The 9,362-nt window shown below is 40.3% G+C and overlaps 1 long non-coding RNA gene across 1 annotated transcript; it reads left to right on the top strand.

Moving 5' to 3' along the window:
* The first annotated feature begins 4,996 nt into the window (after positions 1-4,996).
* Positions 4,997-7,538, top strand: LOC115587601 (uncharacterized). Its single transcript, XR_003985087.1, has 7 exons — positions 4,997-5,426; positions 6,188-6,256; positions 6,341-6,433; positions 6,534-6,629; positions 6,778-6,956; positions 7,113-7,201; positions 7,326-7,538. It is a non-coding gene; the product is annotated as an uncharacterized LOC115587601 (long non-coding RNA).
* The last annotated feature ends 1,824 nt before the right edge of the window (positions 7,539-9,362 follow it).

Raw genomic sequence — 9,362 nt, 5'->3', positions numbered from 1 at the left:
ACAAAAAGGCAACACAAAGCATTTTGGGGAGTCATTCTTTCTGTAGACTTGTAGATGAATGAAACACATGCATTCGTCGATCTCAGTAACTTAGCAACTAACTGTGTGATAAAAAGAGGGAAATGACATCTTTTGTTTGTGTCACTGTGATGCTATGCAGGCTTCGTATCAGGCATAGCAAATGATTTGACAGCTTGGACCATTAATAGCACACGTGTATGATTATGTCTGCCATTCATTCAAAAATATAACTGTTCAAACAAAACAGTATGTTTGCATGCTTACAGGTAATAAGGTAATAAGTTAGCAAGTAGGTCTATCTGTCCGGTTTAGCATAAAGGTGAGGACTCAAATGTAGACACAGGTTAAGAAACAAAAGATAAGCTTCAAATAGAAAGCTTAAATCCCCAAAAATCAAAAAGCAGGCAATGACAAAGCAGGTGACAAACACAGATGGTAATGAAAAGACAGGTAAAAGAATATCCTACAAAACACAAACAATACAAAGAGAACAAACCAGAAAGTGAGGTGGGACAAAAGCTGGAACATGAAGGACAAGTAAGGGGGAACAGACAGAACCGACACTAGGGGGAAAACAAACAAACTATGACTGAATGACTCACAGGTGTACACAGAAAAAGGGTGGGAAAAAGACAGGGGGTGGAAAGTCACAACAAGACACATGAGGACAGATGAACAAAATAAAACTGGCCCTAAAATAATTAATCTTCACAACATTGTGTATAGTTTATATTCATAATCAAGGCAATCCTAAGCGATGCGTTCCACATTCACTGTGATGCATTTAACAACATGTAGAAACATTCTGGAGAGCGAAGAATTAAATTAAGTCATAACTGCAAGCTATAGTATACAATGGGAACAGGAAGTCCGATCAAAGCTTTATTCCTTTCTGCCTGCCTCTATTTAAATCATTCTCTTAGTTAATTGGCCCTGTTTGATGCAACAAGTTACTCTCTGATGAACTGCTTCTCAAACAATATATCTTACAAATCTCATTGATGACTGATCTTTTGAATCTTTGAATACACATTTTAACACAGTGAACACTGGCAAACTGAGACAGGAAACAACTCAAGGAGATAAAGGAAAGGTGAGATGCTTTCATTGAATAAATGTAGTTACTGCATCATTTAATGTCTTGTAAGACAAAATGACTTTAAGTGGGAGAGACTTTGATGTATAATGTGTCCAATACGTATTGTCGTCAGGAGAGATGAATGAATGAATTGAAGATAAAGTATTTGGTATTTAGACTCCAGAGAGAGATTTTACAGTCATGGGGTGTCTGCCCTGGACAGCAGTGAGAAAAAAACCTCTCTATGGACTCAAGACATCGGCGCTGGTGACTCCTCTTAGCCCGTCGGGCTGATAAAATGATGAAGCTGGTGGATCTGGGAGAGTTTCTTCGTGAGGGTGCACACAGATCAGCAACATGAATTACCAGAGAGAATTCCCTTAAGACAGCGGCAATGTAGATGCGTTGCTGCGCTGTTGGATGGACGTGACTGGCTGATACCAATAGTCAGCTTCAGACAGGAAATTATGAGTGAGCATGTGAGAGAGTAGTGAATGGTGGTGGTATGAGAAATAAATAAAAGAAAGGCCCAAGCTTGCTAAAGAATATTCTCCCTGACTGAACTTCTGCTAGTGCTCCGTCTTTCAGATAATTTATTTTTCATTTTGATATGTAAAAAAGGACTGACGTGTCCATCGTACTGAGAAATTCAGGTGGGGTAGAACAGACAAGTTGAAGAAAGTGAGAGGAAGCTAAAGGGGAAAAAGTGGCAAAAAAGGGATAATTGGTCAGTGACTCGACACTGACATCTTCTATTACGTAATTTTTACAAGACAGAATGAACAGAGCGCTCTGGACAGACACAGAAATAGAGAAAGAGTGACACAGGATTGACACATGGCAAAAAGAGACTATTATTTTCAAACCTACTACTACTTCATCAGAATCCATTACTAAGCCCCCACATTTCCTGGGGATAAACTCCAAAGACTGTTCGAGGAAGTTTGACAACTTGTCTCTTAAATGAACACAGCAACAAATGCAAAGTGACTCTCAAAGGTCCTTTGACTCTCTAAACTAAGAGAATGCCAATCCACAATTTTTACTTGAAACAAAGGCACATTTTCTTTACCCTTTGAAAACTAGATAATAAAAAAAAAAAAACGTGTGATTAAATGCAGCAGAACAGAAGACAGTAGAACAGCTATCACGGTACGACTGTGCTGTGTTACATTTATAGGTTCGTCCAGTTGACAGAGTAGTCACTCAGAGATGGAGGGCAGGGCTCCTTCACACAGGTCTTGGTGGTTTGATGTAGGAATAATAGGGTACTCTTAAAAGTCACAATACATGGGATAAGCTGTACAGAACTTTATTGACTTTAAGTACACATCCTGGAGAATGGTTGTTACGATATACTGGTATTGACAGTGTTGGGGAAGCTCCTTTGCAAGTGTAGCTTGTAAAACTACATGTAGTTCAGCCTGACAGGAGTTTGAACAAACTACATTTCTACCCCTGGAGAAATGTAGATTGTAAAACTACTGCTAAAAAAAAGTAGCTTCAGCAACTACTTATACTCATTATTCCCATTTAAGTCAGCATTAAATAAAACATATGGTGTATATGAAACCAAATGTAATGGCCTACAAAAGAAATTACATGCCAGCAGAAATATGCCTCTCAACTCAAGTTTTATTTTTTAAAGAACAAAAGCTGACATTTTTGTTAAACATCACAGGAACTTCAGAGGCACTAACACTTAGGCAGTAGAACTAGATGCCAGGGAAGAATCGATTGTTGACATGGCACATGAGCAGTCTCTCAAAGTTTTTATCAGACAGCTGGTTCCGTTTGGCACTAAAAACATCTTCGCCAACACTAAAAAGCTGCTCACATGTTGTACTGGCTGGGACACCGGTGTTGAACTTCACAAACACTTTGGACATTTTGGGTAGAGATTTGACAGCATTTTGTGGGGACTCATCTGGTGATTTCTTTGAAGTGGAAATTTTTGTTGTTTTCGGCGTGCAGAGCTCACATGGAAATGAGGTATCTGGAGGACAACACATTCTGACCTACTTAGGTTAGATTCAATCATGACTGATCTACTTAGTTTGGATTCAATCACGACTAATTGATTTTCATTGTGTGAGTGAAGGTCCAGGGGTTGGCTTCCAACTGTGAGGGGCCAAAGGTAACAGACAATAAAGTGCTTAGCTAAGTTTGACCTGCATGCCAAATGGTGAGAGATGCCTAACACAGGTCAAACTCCTCTTTTAGTCTATTGGATAATTTGGCAAGGGGACCAATCAGAAGAAGTGGGTGTACTTGAGAAGGGACTCTAAAAAAAAAGGCCCTCACAGGAAGAACAGAGGGTGGCACTTGGTAGATCTCCTTAGATCAAAGGCTGATAGGAGTTCTGATTGGGCAGAGGGAGAAGCATTTTGGCATTGCTTTTTCCAGAGATTTAATAATATCAGAACGCGGCCGCTTCTGATCCGGACGCAGGGCTCTAGATTCTGTTCAGTAAAGATTGCTCTATCATTCCACCCAGCCTTGCCTCCGCAGAATTCTTTTATCATCAAACTACACGCCGACACCTTTGAGGAGGAAAGCCCAGAAACTACAGAAACACATAGGTAGTGTCTGTAAATGCATCTATATCCAACCTATACATGCTCAAATATGGCCATGGTTGGGCTGGCGCGTTCGGGGGCGCGTCAGGGGTAGTGGGAGGGTTGTCCATGACGTGCTTGTACGATATGAGCACTGCCTTCCTTGGCACAAAGACCCGCCCACTCTGTGAAGCATTTGAGTGCTGCCAGGGCAAGCCAATCAGAGGCAGCGTTGGCTTAGCATGTCATGACATGTTTCATGCCTTTTTTCAAAGAAAAATAACATTTATATCATATAGGTCTTTTTTTTATAAAAAAAAAAAAACTATACATTTCATGTTATTAGCCAAAATTAAAGTCTGTGAATTGAATCTGAATCTTACAAAAAATGACCCAAAAAGTAGTTGAAATACTTGACGCAACACAAAATACGAATGTAGTTTAACTACCAGCTGTCAGCACTGCATGAAAAGTGGGATTTTCGGCCCCGTAAACACCCGGAAATCTCCTTAATTTTCGGCAGTTAACGACAATTTACAGGCTGTGAACGTGGCGTTTGTCTGTGCCGAAAATTGTCGGAAACGAACCATGACGTCAGCGGAGCTCCCGGAGGTGCGAACGCCTCTAATTTGCATATGAATACCAGCGAAACCACGCCTGGCCAGAGAATGTGTGGGCTGGCTGGAATATCCTCACTCAGTATTGGATGAAACCACTACTCAAACAAGCAAAATCACTCGTGATTTGTCATCCTGGGTCATTATAAATGTGAACCCCGGTGGGAGTTATATATATATATATATATATATATATATATATATAATTTATTCATTTATATTTATGATATCATCAGTGACATGAACGAATTTACTGAGGAAAGGAACATTTGCCAGGAAGGAGTTGTTTATTCAAAGAAAGAGTTTTATTAGCACAAACACAATCACGCAGCATGTACAAAGCATAATCTGCCCACACAACAAACGGGGAGCTCACAAGAGGCCCAAAATCCTACAGCACCGCGAAAGGGTCTGTTTCTGCAGACGTCTGTGGTGCGCTGCTCTGTACTTGGGAATCGCCTCTCATGTGACAGCTGTGTGGCACAGAGCTCGGTGAGCTCCCGGCTGCCAAAGGACGGAGGTCGCCCAATTCATCCAGACACCCGCCATCTTGTGCTGTCTTCCTCCTCAGACATCAGGTCCATGGCGGCGCACTTCCAAAGGTCCACCTCATCCTCAGTCCTGCGTACTGTCTCGTAATGTCTTACAGGCAGCTGGAAAACAATTAAAAAGACTGGTATGAATAAAGAAACGTAAGTCACAGTAAATTAAAACAGGGAGAAATCAGTAACAGTTACTTACACAAAATGGCGTCATTATCCGCATCGTGTACATCTGGACTTGCAGACGTGGCTCCGAGCAAACAGGAGGTCACGGCCTTGTTATGAGGCGAGGTTAGTCTGTGAAAACAAAATGCTCGCAGCGATAATCATCCGTGTCCTTCTGCCGCAGGGAAGCTCGGTCTGTCTGCGACATTCTTCGTGACGACCCGGCAAAGCTCCTCCCATCCCAATAATACCCAACTGCAGCCACTGCGACCCCCGAAGCCACTACAAACCACGCCCCATACAAACCACGCCCCTACAAACTACGCCCACGTGTTGCTACGGTGGCCGGGAAGGACGATTAAACTCACAGCAGCAAATGCAAGCAGTCAAAGAAGAAGAAGAAGAAGGCAAATGCAGCCAAGACAAGACGGCAATGCCAGTTCAGGTGAGACGCATTTATATTATTTTTAAGTTCCCGGTTAGGAGGTGTAAACATTGAACACTTAATGTCATTTTAACCGTACGTTCGCCAACTGCAGTTGTCAGCAGCGCCTGTAGGCAGACAAGATGGAGATGCCGGTTCAGGTTAGGTCGTTTACATTTTGGGAAGATGTTGACGTTTAATTTAATGTTTGAGACGTCTTTTGCCAGGCAGAAAGAGCATTATTGACTGTTTTTCAAAGACACCCGACTCTATTTGTAAAAAAAACACATTTCGTCAAACCGATACACTGAAAATGTGCGTAAGCAAACCCATTTTGTGTCGTCTTTTATGTTATGAAAATCAGATTAATGACTGAGGGGATGATAACAGAAGTATTGAGGGAACACGGCACGTAGACGCAGAATATTGTCATTTAACTCAACATATCAATGTGTTATTTTGACACACAAAAACATAAAAAAATAGGGTCATGTTTTATATCACTTCAAATAACTGTACTGGCTAGAGATTTATTAACGGTGACGTTTAAGTGCATGTCAGAAAGTGACATACAAATACATTTATTGCAAAAATGACAGATGTATTCTTGAATCCATTTAAATTGTTCATGTTTGATTTGTTTATTTTAAAAAGCAGAAAGTTTGTACATTTTGTCAACAAACCTAATTTGCAATGGGGGTGCGATCATTTTAAGTGCAAATGTCAATCCTCCCTGGATCCCCATAAAACAAACTGACACAGTTATGGTTTGCTTTCTGCAGAGTCCACAGGACACCGACCACATGTACAGTAAGAGGCCTTACAGCTTTCCACCCAGAGAGCATGTTAATGTGACTGAAGATTAACCCAAGAGAACAACATATCCAGTGTTCACAGCTGTGCACTAAGCCATGACTTTGTGTGTCTTGATTAAGGACTATAATGACAGCATGGACTAACATGATGTGGTCACCACAACCAGAGACGTTGGGATCCTGAGTGAAGACGCATCTTTCCACAGGCTTGTGGTAAGGACATGCAAAGGATCAACAAACAACAAATCTTATTTGGTATACTTAACCAGAATAATTACATTTAACATCCGAATGCTGTTTGATAAAATTTTAGGAAAGGGCTCAGCAAGCTGAACACCATAGAAGAGTCACTAGTGACCTTCATGTAACGTTCATCACTCAGGATAACGGTCTGCTGCAACATCTTGAAGTGAGCTTGAAAATGGAATTTAAGTCACATAGTGTAACTCATTTTGGTCAAAACATGTTAAATGAATGATTTAAGTGTAACATTTTCTGTTAGCCTAGTGTTCGTACATTTATTTGAGCATTCTCCTAAGAAATATATATATTTACAGGCAGTCATCACATAAAAGTTGCATCCTCCTGGGCAACATCAAAGGGCAGGGTGATCATTTTCTTTGTGGAGGATGAGCCGCTGGACAGAGTGCTGGGCTTCTTCACAAGCCTGGTTGAAGCACAGACAACCAGGTGTCACAATCACGTGGCATTTGTTATGGATGTGCTTCTGCCAGAGGTAAATTATGAAACTTTTTTATTTATTATATTAACATATTTTGTATGATTGTTATTGTCAGTCTTTAACTTATGACTAATATCTTGTTAACTGCAACATGACAGACAACTTAAATGTCTAAATGAAAGATGTCCTTTTGTTCACCTCATGACACAGGCAACAGTCCACGCCCTTTCAGCTGTCCATGCATTTTCCATTGACAGAGCCACAGAAGTGTATAAATGTGGACTGCAGTATGACTTGAGGTATGTTACATACATAAGGAGAGTGCTAATACCTATAAGTATTGTTTTTTACATTGTTTATGACAGCCTCTCCGTGTGAATTTCCTTTTACTAATCGCTATTTTCTTCCATTTTGTCTCATCAGTGAAAAACGGCTGTTGGCTCATTACATGACAAACAACATGAGCAAGGAGGCAAAACAGCAACTAGAAACATATGCTGAAAAACTCAGAAGAGCTCTGGACTCTGAGGAGTTTTTGAAGACGCTTTAGTATGTGTGTAGGATGAATTAAAAAATAGTCTGTGAAATGATAATGTTTTATTTTATTGCCAATAAAGGTTGTTGCTGGCTAATTCATTTGTCTCAACTTTTGTGTTTTGAGGTACATATTTTAAAGAGCTGTGTATGGTCATATTTATAAATACATAAATACATTTTATTTGTGTCAAAGGGCCAGCAGTCTTTTCTGTTAACCCATAAGAAATCATCACCTTAGAGTGATAATTATGGCATCTGATGTAGTAGGCCAAGCTCTGTGACAGTGTGGCTCTTAGAAAAACGGCTGGTAGAAACAACCTATTTTAATCGAAATGACTACTACTAATTATTATTATTGTAAATATTTTATTTTATTGAGTTTAAAATAACCTTGTGCACATACATTAGTCACTTATATAAAAAATTAAAAGATGCATGCACCAGATTTAGCAGTCCTATATAATCTTTTATCAGATTAATCTTTTATCCTAATCTTTTATTTTTTTTATTACTTAACTTTCTATTTTTGTATATATTTATTGTTTCAAGCACATTGTTTGCATTGAAAAGCATTTAATGTTGTGAATCAACCGTTAAAGTTGTTAAAAATGATCTGGTTATTGCTTTGTTTCCTTTGTGTTTGCTTTCTAAGTGCTCTGGACCTCCACAGCCACCGTAGTGTTGTATGGGCGTGTTTTGTAGGGGGCGTGGTTTGTAATGGGCGTGGTTTGTAGCGGCTCTGGCTTGGCTGCGGCTGCAGCTAGACCCTTCTCTCCCATCCGCGCAGACGTCCTCTCGACAATGGCCGGCCTAGCTTCTGCTAGCTAGCTTAGCCGAACTTGCTTTGTGTCCATTAAAACACAAACACTTCGACTGCGATGGAGAGTCCAACTCACAGTACGTCGTCCGACAACAGTTCACAGTCTGTTAGTGATAAAACACGACACTGACGACACACACTGTCAGCTGCTCGACGCCATTAACTCTCCGCTCCTTCTTCCTCGTCACTCACGCTCCGGTCTACCCGGAAGTTTAAAAACTCTTACAGGTCATGAACTCTCACAGGTCATGAACTCTCACACGCAATAAGAATTACTTTTTAACTGCTTTTAAAACATTCAGAACCCATAAAATTATAGAAATACCTTTTTTTTTTACATTTTAATATCACGGTTATCTCAAAATATTTCATGCAAATTTTAACTTCTTAATAACTGGAGTTTTATCGAGAGAGAGAGAGAGCGAGAGAGAGAGCGAGAGAGCGAGAGAATCTTTTTTACATAACATTGGCCATTGCTAATGACATACACAGTAATTAATCTAGCATACTTTCATTAAGTAAATCCATTCAAGCTCAAATATAAGGGTCTATAATTAGGCTATACTGAGCCTCATCCATTTATACCAGAGATTTTCTTAAAATGAAGTTAACACCTTTTAGGACAAGGTCACCTGGGGTAAAACTCCCCCTGCTACCCTGATTTGCATTTGTATAGCTCACAGCATTTTCATTTACATGTTAAAGCGTCCCCTAGAATCAGGGGGAGGGGGGTCACTGGGGGACAACTGCCAAGCAAGGCCCACGTCAATTTACGTCAGTTTTCAGTGTTGCCTGCAAATTGCTGCAAACCTGAAATTCCACGTCAATCTACAGTGCCGCATACTGACATAATCCCACTTTTCATGCAGTGCAGGTTGGGGTTTAAAGGGGAAGACTATGGAAAGGAGGTGGACCCAAACGCAGTTAGACAGTTGGCAAGATCAGGGAAAAACAAAAAGCGAGCTTTATTTAAAGCCGAGTACAAAAACCCCAAAACAGACAAAACGGGACGAAGGTCAAAGTAGCAACGAAAAACAGCAAGACAAAGTGCAACCGAAAAAGGCAAAGTACAAATCAAAACCAAAGTTCAAATCAAAATGCAA

Source organism: Sparus aurata, chromosome 9, assembly GCF_900880675.1.
Source record: "Sparus aurata chromosome 9, fSpaAur1.1, whole genome shotgun sequence".
NCBI classification, from domain to species: Eukaryota; Metazoa; Chordata; class Actinopteri; order Spariformes; family Sparidae; genus Sparus; species Sparus aurata.
Note: the sequence above shows the minus strand (reverse complement) of the source record. Positions and strands in the feature narration are given on the sequence as shown.